Consider the following 12,555-nt stretch of genomic DNA (forward strand, 5'->3'; position numbering starts at 1 on the left):
AATGAACAATGGGAGTACAGTGACAGTGACAGTGTGTGTGGCAAATTCCAACTATTGACCAAATATTGCCCCCTGTATTTCCTGGCCTTGGATATTAGAGAAGATTCAGTTTTGACTTAATTGATCGGACCCATAAGGAACAAATAGCTTTGTGCTTTCAGGGGTCGCCTCCTAATCACTACCTTTACATATGATTTCTATGACTCTCCTCTCTCCATTTCCTCATGAACATAATAACCAGGAAATATGAGTAAATCATTTCATTTCTCTCAACTCTAGTTCTTACCCCCATCAATCTCTTCTTCTGGCTTCCCTTTGTATGCTAAAAAGTCTCCTTTTAAGTGGATGTCTCCTGCTTCTTTTTTCTTGGTCCAAGCAAATAAACTGGGTAAATTTTTTCTGAAATTCTTTAGTGTCACAAGGCCAGGCTAGGAGAGTAATGCCCTGAAGTCTTCTGTGTCCCCACTGAGAGCACCAGTGCATTCTGGGCACATTCAAAGGCCGCAGCACAATAGGAAGAGCTCTGGAGTGAGAAAGATCCCTATTTAATCCTGGTCACTGCCTCCTAACTGTTTTTTTATGGGGGCGACAGAAGCCTTCCCAGCAGTGCTCAGGAGGCTGGGACCCTTCTGTGATTATTAGGCAACCAGATCAGGGATTCAGTATTTGGACTCAGGCCCTGCCACACCAGGATTAACCAGGCCAGCCCAGTGGTGCTGGGGAATCCTGTGTAGCAGCAGCAATGGAATAGGGGTGCAACATGCAACACACACACCTTAACCCCCTGCACTTTCTCTCCTGCCCCTCACTTTCTAGCTTTGGGGGGTTGGGATCGGGGGACACTGAGCCACCCCTGGCAGTGATCAGGGAGCACTCTTGGGAGTACTTAAGGGGACCATATATGGTACTGGGGCGGACTAGGGTCAGTCATTCAAGGCAAGTGCCTTAAGCCCCTTACTCTACCCCTCACTTTCTAGCTGAGTGTTTCCTCACCTGTGAAAGCGATATAATGGTGTCTACATTAAAAGAAAATGTAAAGAGGCTGGGAGAAAGTACAACTGAGAGGGTACTTGCCTACGTTTCCCCGCCCCACCCCCCTCCCCGATTTGGTCCTGGCTTCACGCGGTCGCCAGAACATGTTCACTGGAGGACTGTAGGCTCTGCCAGGGTGGCCCTCGTAATGCCCAGCCCCACAGAACCTGAGCAGTAACACATCCTCAGGCCCTTGCATTGAACTGCCAGCCCAGATGATGGAGAAGTGAGAATCTGGGGTCTAGAACTTTACTCCCCAACCTAAAAAAGAAACATAAATAAATAAAGCAATTGATACATAGTACATACCTAGTAGATTTTGGACTCCTTTCCCTCACATAATTCTGCTTGTTTCATATTTGCTAACAACCTGAATCTGACAATTACACTTGAATAGATGTGGCTCACTGCCAGCAGTTTCTATATTCATTGTCTACGCACCAACATCCAATTATGATGAAGGAGAAATTGAGAAGTTCTACATGGAGCAGGAGACGTTCTATAAAGAAGACCACACCTTCTACAAGATCATTGTCGGTGATTTTAATGCCAAGATAGGACCGAGAAGATCAGCCGAAGAACTCCACATAGGGACCCATGGCCTAGAATGGAACAAACAGGGTGAGAGACTGTCTGAGTTCATCATGTTGACCAAGACCATCCATGGTAACTCACAGTTCCAGAAGGCCGAATCTTAACACTGGACATGGGAGTCTCCCGGTGGACGGTTCCACAACAAAATAGACCACATCATATTCAATCGACGGTTTTGCCTGACCGATGTCACTCTTGTCCCAAAATTCCAAAGGGGATCAGACCACCGTCTCCTTCGTGCAAAATTCTACTTTACAGAGCAAGGAGAAAGGGCTGCAAAGTTTAAGAAGAGAACTCCCAGAACGACCACTAACTGGGGGCTCCTTGGCACTATTGCTGCAACATGGGAAGATTCCATTGTTGACAACATTGAGGAGGAATATTGACTGGTTCAGCACTTCCATGATTGTGCGAGGAAGGCCAAGAGAGAGATAGCCACAAAAAAGATAGCCTGTCTTCGAAAACTCTTGCGCTTATTTGCCAACGTGGTTTGGCACATGCTTCAGGCAACCACAAGCGAACATCCAAGCTCACAAAGCAGTGCAGAGATTCGATAAAGGAAGACCTCAAAAAGAGAAGAGCAGAAGTGCTGGTAGATGTGGCAGAAGCCGGGAAAAGCATTTGTAATGCTCGCCTGTCCTTCACCAACTATAAGACCAAGATGACTGCCCTCTGATGTCCTGATGGATCTATCACATCTTCCAGAAGGTTAATGGAGAAGATTATCCATGACTTCTACTCAGATCTCTTCAATAGCCAGGTCCACCTGCCCACATACCAAATTCCACAGGATGGATATGTCGTTCTCAATGTTCTCCCTTCTGAAATCCGACACGCCATTTTGTCGGTAAAGAAACGAACAGCACCCAGCCCAGACAAGGTCAGACCTGAACAACTGAAGAACCTGCCATCAGTACTCATCAATACACTGGCTCGGCCCTTCACACGCTACCTATCTGAATGCAAGGTTCCATCCCAATGGAAAACCAGCAGGACTGTACTACTGTACAAGAAGGGAGACATCCACGACATTGGCAACTATCACCCGATCTGCCTATTGTCTGTCATCTACAAGCTGTTCACTAGAGTCATCCTGAATAGGATTGACAGAACACTAGATGAAGGACAACCATGCATGCAAGCTGGGTTCTGCAAAGGATTCAGCACGATCGATCATATCCACACGATAACCAAGCTCATTGAGGTTTCTCAGGAGTTCAAGATGCCGCTCTGTCTAACGTTCATTGATTTAAAGAAGGCCTTTGATTCTGTTGAGATGGAAGCAGTCATCGAAGCCCTAGCCAACCAGGGCATTCAAACTCAATACATCAGGATCCTCTGTGAGCTGTATTACGGATTCACTACCAGGACCTCACCATTCTACAAAGAAGTGATCATCAATGTCAAGAGAGGGGTTCAGCAGGGTGATACCATTTCACCGAAACTCTTCAGTGCCACCCTCGAGAATATCATGCGACGACTGGAATGGAAATGAAAGGGAGTAAAGATAGATGGTTGGCAACTACACCACCTCCGCTTTGCTGATGACATCATTCTAATAACACCAGACATTAGCCAAGCAGCACAAATGCTGGCTGACTTCAACCGTGAGTGTGGAAAAGGTCGGACTACAGCTGAATCTCACAAAGACAATGTTCATGAGAAACAGCCTCATTCCTGACACTCCATTCGCTCTCAACGAAACGACCATCTCCGAATGCAACAGTTATGTGTACCTAGGTCGAGAAGTCAACATGACAAATGAGCTGGCACCTGAGTTGCGCAGGAGGAAGAAAACGGCTTGGAACGCCTTCAGAACGTCGAAGAAATAGCTAAGAGGATGAAGAACCTCTGGCTCCGGCACATCTCTTCTATTCCACTCTTCTTCCTGCCTTAACATACGCCTCAGAGACCTGGGCCCTCCGATAACAGGATGAGGACGCTATTCGGGTCTCTCAAAGAGGAATCTAAAGAGCTATGCTTGGAGTATCGCGCTTCACTCAAATGAGAGAAAGAATCCGGAGCTCCAACCGCCGACCTCCGTCAACAATCAAGAATAGGGATGCTGTCTTGTTTGCCAAGGTGTCAAAAATCAGATGGGCTGGACACGTAATGAGATTTGGAGATGACCGCTGGACTAGAGCTGTTACCAACTGGATTCCACGTGACGTCAAAAGACCGCGTGGCAACCCACCTACCAGATGGTCAGACCTCTTCGTCAAGACCCTGAACGATTAAGTTTGAGGCTCTTCGTGTTCCTAGAATGAACAGACGCTATTGAGCTACACTAGCACGTGACAGAGACGAATGGAGACGTTACTGGCGCCCGTTCGAGCAAATCAATGATTAACGGGAAGTCAAGTGATCAAGTGTTCATATTTGCTGTGTCTTAGGGGGTGACACCAAGCTTGGTGCTCTGAGGGTCCCCACAGGAGTGCTCCAGGGACTGTCCAGTACCAGGGATTGAACCCAGACCTCCAGCATGTGCTAGTCATGCTAGTTCTTCATACTGCCCGCCCCCAATCATTCTTTTTTTCTTTTTCGTGGGGGAAGGATGGGGAGCACACAGGGCAGTGCTGGAGCTTATTCCTGGCTCTGCACTCATATCTCTCTTAGAGACAAGAACCCTACCTACTGTATTATCTATCTAGCCCCAGAGCAGCTCTTAAAAAGGGTGACTTTAGGGTCGGGAAGATAACAATCACAGGGTTCTGTGACACACCCTGTTTTGGTCTCTGCACCAAAGCATTTCCTGAAGGCCCCTGAGTACTGCCAGTGTGTCCCTGATAGATCCTGCCACTGCAGGGAACCTTGAACCATGTGGCCCAGTGGGTCAAGTACTCAAAGAGTGACCCGTGGGCCCTCTAAACACTTAGGAGACAGCTCCCCTCCCCAAAAACAATTAACAAAATGATGCCTTTTTAGATGATTGATGCAAACATCACTGACACTTTCCAAAGGATATACTGACCAGATAATAAGAGAAGGAACATACTGTCTCCTATGGATCCTTGTGTTTTACCTTGTACTTCCAGGAGAAGAAATTGTAATATACCAAGGGGAATGCTAGTGGGGATGTCTATATTCTATTAGGGGAAATCTAAAAGTTCTATGAAGTATTTCAAAGTTTTGAAAGCATAGTAACAGGAAACATTCATCACTGCCTCTGTGACCTACATATCCCACCTTGACAACCTGACACTACTGTGTTGACCATCAGCATCCAGCCATTCTACTTTGCACTGAAAGAGCACCCAAGGCTGGAGAGATAGTATAAGGGTTAAAGTGCTTGCCTTGCACATGGCCACCCAGGTTGAATTCTCACACTGCACACCAGAAATGATCCCAGAACACAGAGCCAGAGAACCACTAGCTGTGTCCCAGTGACAACTCCCTCAAAAAGACTAACAAAGGTTTTAGTATGCTAGGGCCATAGTACAGCAGGTAGATTATCTGGCTTCCGTCCCCAGCACCCTAGATGGTCCCCCAAGCCCACTAGTGATTCCTGAGTCCTGCAGAGTCAGGAGTAAATCCTGAGCACTTCTGGGTGTGGCCCCAAACCAAAAAACATAAATAAATTTAAAATTTAAAAATAATAGAGCATCTAGGATTTTTGAAGATGACAGAGAAAATACAAATCTGTAACTAGAGTTCGGGGCACCTTGTTTATATTTTTAATCTGGAAATATTACATGTACATTTTAAGAAATAAGGGCTGGAGTGATAGTATAGCAGGTAGGATGCTTGCCTTGCATGGGGCTGACTTGGGTTTGATCTCCAGGACCAGATATGACCCCTGAATCCAATAGGAGTAAAAATAAATAACTAAAATAAATTAAGCAAAATTAATTTGAAACTTTTGTCAGGTTAGTAGTACATATAATATTTAACTCAGCATTTATTTTTCTTGAACTAGTCCTAGAATATGCTCACATGTGTGTGGTGATATATGTAGAAACATATTTACTGCTGCTTAACTGCTGCTTATTTCTATGAAAGGGCTGGAGCGATAGCACAGCGGGTAGGGCGTTCGCCTTACAAGCGGCCAACATGGCCGACCCGAGTTCGATTCCTCCGCCCCTCTCGGAGAGCCCGGCAAGCTACCGAGAGTATTCGATATGCCAGACACAGTAACAACAAAGTCTCCAATGGAGACGTTACTGGGCCCGCTCGAGCAAATCGACGATCAACGGGAGGGCCTTTACCTTTTACCTATTTCTATGAAAAAGACTTGAATCCATTGGTTAAGTGTTACAGAATAATGATCCAATGAGATTCTATGAGCCGATTCAATAATGTATAATTAATGCAATAAGAACTACATGCCAAGAGGCCTACTAAGTTCTGAAGGGGAATTTAAAAAATTTAAACCATGGTTATTCTAAAAGAGCTTACAATTTAATTAAAAAGATACATAGAACCTCTGACTTTAAATTATGCCTTCTTCTAATGTGAATCAAAAAGTCTTTTTATTTTATTTTTAAATTTAAAAAAACTTTCTTTAACACTGTGGTTTACAATGTTTTCCATAATACAGCTGTTTTAGACATTCAACGTTCCAACACCAATCACCAGTGTGACATTCCTTCCTCCACCATTGTCCCCAATATCCCACCCCTACCCCAAGTTTGCCTTTTTCTCAAGAACAAAATAACTTATTTTATGGTGATTGTTACAACAAAATGAAAAATGGAATTATTTAAAAACAGTTCAGTAAAAAAAAATTGTGAAAATTGTTATATCTCATAATGGGCTTATTAAAGTCATTGCCTGGGCATTTACTGAACTCTTAGTTGCTAGTTGACCCTTCTGTGCTTGGTTGTTGTTGTTGTTCATCTATTGAGTTCATTATCATCCATGCTACTTTCTCATCTAATTTTCTGTGCTCCTACTTGGTTGTCATTTGGAATTGTGGAATTTGGAGGTGTTGCATGGTCACATATGTGAGTTTCATTGGCTTGACTTAGCATCTCTTCTGAGATTAGTCATGAAGCTGTGAATCTGGGCTGTTGTTTACATGGCAGTGACTGTTGTATTGAATCAAAATTTTTATTTTCATTCTTGATAAAGAATCCTCTGGATCAGGAGTCAGCAAACTGCTCATTTATTTTTGAAAATAAAATTTTATTGACCCACAGTCACACTATACCCATTATTTAACTACTCTCTATGACCACTTTCCCAAGTAATTGCCATAAAACTGCTAGGCCCACTAAGTTAAATATATATATATATATATTAATATATATGTTATGTAACATATGGCATATATACTTATATAATATAAATATATGTATATATGTAATAAGGGGGCCAGAACCCTAGTATAGCTAGTAGGGTGTTTGCTTTGCACACAACCAACCCGGGTTCAATCTCTGGCACCACATATGGTGTTCTGACCCCCACCAGGAATGATCCCTGAGCCCAGAGCCAAGAGTAAGCCTGGATTATTTCCCGGTGTGGCCCCGGAACAGAATAAACAAATATGTTTGGGTGCCAGAGGGATAGTTGGGCAAGTAAGGCACTTGCCTTGCATGCAGCTGACCCAGGTTCAATCCCCAGCACCACATATGGTCCCCCAAGCCTACCAAGAGTGACCCTTGCACACAGAGCCAGGAGTAAGTCCAAAGCACATCTGGATATGCTCTTCACAAATAAAACGTATCAACTGGACTTTTAGAGAAAAAGTTTGCCAATTCTGATTGCAGGTCTTAAGAAAAAGTCCTTTAAAATAATTTGTAATTAAGGTTGGTGGTTTTAAAATATGTCCATAAATTCTTTGATACACCTTCCTTTGAAAGCTGAGGCTGAATTTTCCTCTTTGGGCGCAAACTAAATCTAGTAAATGTCCTTTTACCAAGTAAAATATGGTGTAAGTAAGGGTGTGTGAATTCTAAAACTACATCACAAAAAATTGTTACAGCCTTCTCCTTGCTTTCTGCTTCTCTTAGATCACTTACTGGGGGATGTCAATTGCTCTGTTGTTAGGACACACGAGTATCCCAAAGGAAGGGTTTTATAGCAAGAAACTTTGACCTTATACCTATGGCTAGCTAAGAAGCAATGTCTACCAAAAGTCATGTGAGTGAACCATCTTGGAAGTACTCTTTAGCATTGGTCAAGCCTTCGGAGAGCTGTGGTCCTAATAACTTCTTGACTCCAGCTTTAAGAGAAACCCTGAATCAGAAGTATTCAACCACTTCTGATTTCTTGACCCACAGAAGCTATGAAACAATGACTGTTGTCTTAAGATACTCAATTTTGAGACAATTTGTTATTCAGCCGTAGACAACTAACACAAACCTGATACAACTAGTGCTTCAGAACCAAGTTCATGAACTTGCCGGTAAAGAGTTTAGAAGAGTTTGAAGCTACTTGGTCTTCGTTGCAACTAACCAACAGGGTCTTTGTAGTAAGAGGGAACAAGTTGCGATAAAACTTCATTTGCAAAAATGTGCAGCAGTCCTGTGGGCCACAGTTTGCCAATCTCTGCTCCAAGAAATCAATTTTAATGATGTTCAGTAGTGATTACAAATGAGTGATAGAAGTGGTGGTAATTTCTCAGCTTAAGGCTGCAAAGTTAAATACCAAGGAAACCCTTGATTAGAAACTGGTTTGTTCACAATATAGTTAAAATTCTCCTTTCATCTTTTCCTGTAAGTCTTTGCCAAGAGAAGAAGAGAAATAATTTGAAGTGTGGTGGAATTTTTGCCCCAAGGAAACTGATGGAATGAGAATTAAACACCAATTGGATAAAGGGTTAAGAAAACCAAAAATGGGGGTGGCCCCCCAAAGTTAATAATTGCTTATATATGTAAATGTGCTAAATATATGAGAAAATTCAAGACTAGTTGGAATCACAAACTCTTCATTCAATGAGAAGGAAACCTGTCTGAATCTTACCATCATAGTCAGAAGGGATGATTTTCAGTGGTGACTCTTCAAGCTGCAGACTCAACATTTAGTCGTGCAACTCTAGACCTATTAACATCATAGCTAAGGGGCTAGAACAATAGAACAGTGGGTAGGGCACTGCCTTGCACACGTCTGACCCAAGCTTGATCCCCAGCATCCCAGATAGTCTCCCAAGTATTTCCAAGGGTGACCCCTGAGCACATAGTCAGGAGTAATCCATGAGCACTGCCAGGTGTGACCCCAAAACAAAATAAAACAAAATTATAGCTAATATTTACTGTTTACTAAATATAGGCTAAGCATGTAACATACATTTTTTCCACTCATCATTTTGTCTTCCCCATAATCTGATGAGTTCAGTATTAGTATTGTCTTCATCTTATAGCAGAGAAAAAGGCTAATTCTCACTAAGTAGCTTGTCAAGGTCACTCAGCTAGGAAAGGGCTGAACAATATTTTGAATCCAAGCTACTGAGCCCAAGAGAGGGACAACCACTGAGACGAAAGGGTCAAATGCAACATTGTGTAATAGCTATGACATCACATTTTCTGATCTTCAGTTTGAAAGTTTATTTCATTTTAAATTATTTTTATTAAGATACCCTAGTTTATAATGGTATTAAAGTCGTATCTTATTATTGCCAAACACCACACCAGTCCCTCCACCAGGACTGTGATTCAAGTTTCCTCCACTATTATTCGACCATCCCTTTCCCCATCCCATCCACCCCTCAGTTCTATTGATCATGTGTATCTCAGGATTTGTTTCCATTGAGGATTGTCTCATTTCTTTGTTTCTTTATACTACCATATGAGTGAAATAATCTAGCATTTATCTTTTTTCTTTATTGTTTTTGTGTTTTGGGCCACACCCAGTTGTACTCAGGGCTCACTCGTGGTGGGAGTGCTTTGGGGACCATATGCCTCACCATAGATTCAAAGCAGGGTCATTCACATGCAAGGCAAGCACCTTACCTTCTGTACTTTCTCTCCAGCCACTTACTTTCTGACTCACTTCAGTTAGCATGACATTCTCCAGTTCCACACAAGGAAACTGCAAAGTTTCATATTTTCTCATAGCTGAGTAGTATTCCATGGTGAAGATATACCATAATTCCTCTATTTATTAATCTTTTATTGGAAACTTGGGTTGTTTCCAGAGCATGAGTTTTGTACATAGTATTGTGAAGGACATAGGTGCGTATATGTCTTTTTGGATTAATGTTTTTATGTTCTTGGGGTAGATTCCCAGGAGTGGAATGGCAAAGTCATATGGAAATTCTATTTATAATGTTTTGATAAATCTCAAAACTACTTTCTAGAGAAACTGACCCATGCAATAACCCCACAAAAGTGAATGAGAGTCCCTTTTTACTACATCTCCACCAGCCCTTATGACATCACATTTTTCTTTAATGGTCAGTTTGGTTAAGTGAAAAGAATTTAAAAATGTATTGAACAATTGAAAAACACTCTCACAAAACACAATAGTAACAAACATTCATTACTCTCCAGTGGAGTAGCATCCAAAGCTCTCTTATAAACACAGCACAGGAATAAGTAGCTCATGTTTATTTTGACCCAACTCTCTCATGGCATAGACACAAGGTCCATTCCTCTAAGGAGCCAGCTTTGCCAGCCTGCGCATGGACGTGATTCAGTTGTAAAATCTTCTGACATAAGCATAAGAATTTTTTTTCTCCTTGTTGTCTAAAGTCAAGAACCAAGGTTCTATTTTTATTTATTTTTTTGTTTGTTTGTTTTTTGGGTCACACCTGGCGATGCTTAGGGGTTATTCCTGGCTCTGCACTCAGGAATTAGTCCTGGCGGTGCTCGGGGGACCATATGGGATGCTGGGAATTGAACCCAGGTCGGCCACGTACAAGGTAAATGCCAAGACTCTTTTTGAGATGATAGATAAAAAAAACTGTCAGTTCTGGAGTAAACAGAACCTGAAGAACTGGGTCTTAGAAATTTAGAAGATACTGCTTTAAAAAGTGGCATAACAAAAGAGCAACTAAAATGGTCAAACACATTAGAGGGGGGAAAAAATCTACCACCAGAGAAAAAAACACAAAGAAGGAAAGTAGAAGGAGAAAAATCTTGGGAAAATCCGGCTATCCTACACATTTCCAGTTCTCGTTATAATAAGCCAAGTTCACAAACAGAACCATCATATGGTTTAAAAAGAAAAGAAGAGGTTGAAACAGGTCCAGATTGTGGATCAGGTGAGTGACACAGTCCCCTTGGGCCCAGATTTAAGAGCCATCAAAAAAAAATCAGTAATCAAGAAAAATAATATTTTAATTCAATCACTTAAAAAAATCAGCTTGGAATATTCCAGCCAGCCAAATGCTTTGCAAGTAAAGTATCACTGAACCCAGACTCAGGTTTAAGTAGACATGAGTGAGGCTGGGTTAAGTCCAAGACAGAATTCTATCTTTTGGAAAAGTTCAATAATTTGTTTTTCATGAATTGTCTTTGCACTGATTTTGAATTTTCCAAACTATTCTATGAAACCAGTACTCACTTGCTGATGTTTCATATCATTTTAAATTGTGCGCTCACTTACCGCACTCTAGCCCTGGTCTAGGGGAGAGGGAGGAGGCAGGAAGACCATGGCTTAAAGACTTGTGCAGAAATTTGGAGTAAATACCCAAAGCAGAAAAGTTGAAGATTGCGTTTTCTCCTGCTCTATGCGTTCTGTGCCCTGGACGCCCTCGTGCCAGTGAAGGCCGTTCTTTCAGTGAGCTCCTTCGCTTGCTTGGCAGCTGCACTCACTTGTATATGCAGGTTCTGGAATGCCGGGAGCTGTATGGCAGCCAACCTCCCTCCTCTCCCTTCTCAAACATGACGTTCTCTGTAATTCAGTTACAGGCACCCCTTTCCTTAGCCTTCTCACCCAGGGAGCCTGATCAAGAAATCTAAGAACTAAACCTCATTTGCCTTCTCTGGATATGCAAGTGAATTTGCATATATCTCGTGTCCATTTGCATTCCCTTCACAAGAGGCATTTAGAATAAAAACAACATTCATGAATCAAAATGAAGCTTGTTCCATTCTTTCTCTGTCAAAGTATGGCATAAGTAAAAGGACACCGCAGTGTGAGAAAAGAGCTGAAATGATATTTGCCAGGGTTATATGTAGTTTTAAAAGCAATCCAATTGGGTGGCATTTACCACAACAAAATTGGCGTTTAATATTTATAGTCTCAACCTCAGAGAACATAATCACTCCTGACTGAAAGGGCCACCCCCTTCCTCTACCATTCTTACAGCCGTTTGAGCCAAGAGCCCCTGGAAAAGAGGTGCTCTCTTTCCCTTGTCCAGGTCACCACTTACAGGGTGGGAAACAGGATGGTTCCAGTTAACTGATTTCTCCTTTTAAGATGAAGTGGATGAAGAACCAATTAAAAAGGAGGGAAGGAAGGAGAGCTGCTTCTCAACTTACCTCAGCCACTTTGGGAGCTGAAAGAACTAAGGAAAGGAAAAGAAAGCAGCCTGGTAAGAACACGGCACAGGATTTCATCTGAAAAAAAAAAAAAAAAAACAATGCACGGTGAACTACCAGTCCCAAGTGAGGTGGAGCCCTAAGTGAGGAAAACTGGCATCATAAATAACAAGGGTAAGTTGACTATACAGTTTCTTTCAAAAATAGAACTTAGGAATAAGTGAAAATATGCCAATGTGTCTCCAGCACTGTTTTAAGAGAAAGATAACCTCATAAGAGGGTGTGAGTTTTCCAGTCAGTGACAGATAGATAATTCAGTGAAGGATGATCCCTTCACAGTTTGAAAAAGAAAAATTTCCTTGCTGGGGCTGAGGAGATGCTCAGGGGGCTGGAGTCCTGGGTTCAATCCTTGAACACCTCCAGGAGTAAGCCCCTAAAAACTGATCTAGCCCCCAAGCACTGTCAGGTGTGCCTCTCCCCAAAGAAAAGGGAAAAAAAAGAAAAAGAAAAAAATCTCTTTAGTGCACTTAACCTCTTTATTTAAAATACCCAGTTCTTGAAGCAA

The 12,555-nt window shown here is 42.2% G+C and overlaps 1 protein-coding gene across 2 annotated transcripts in view; it reads left to right on the top strand.

Annotated features, from left to right (window-relative positions):
• The window catches only part of PURA (purine rich element binding protein A), an 89,787-nt gene that overhangs the window by 23,501 nt on the left and 53,731 nt on the right, over positions 1–12,555 (top strand). Inside the window, exon 2 of one of the 2 annotated variants that reach the window (XM_056124788.1) lies at positions 11,929–12,164. The exons of the other annotated variant lie outside the window; for it this stretch is intronic. The gene's annotated coding sequence lies outside the window, so the exon portion shown is untranslated. The remainder of the gene's footprint in view (positions 1–11,928; positions 12,165–12,555) is intronic. 2 annotated transcript variants of the gene reach the window in all.

Source organism: Sorex fumeus, unplaced genomic scaffold (genome assembly GCF_029834395.1).
Source record: "Sorex fumeus unplaced genomic scaffold, SorFum_2.1 ptg000051l, whole genome shotgun sequence".
NCBI lineage: Eukaryota > Metazoa > Chordata > Mammalia > Eulipotyphla > Soricidae > Sorex > Sorex fumeus.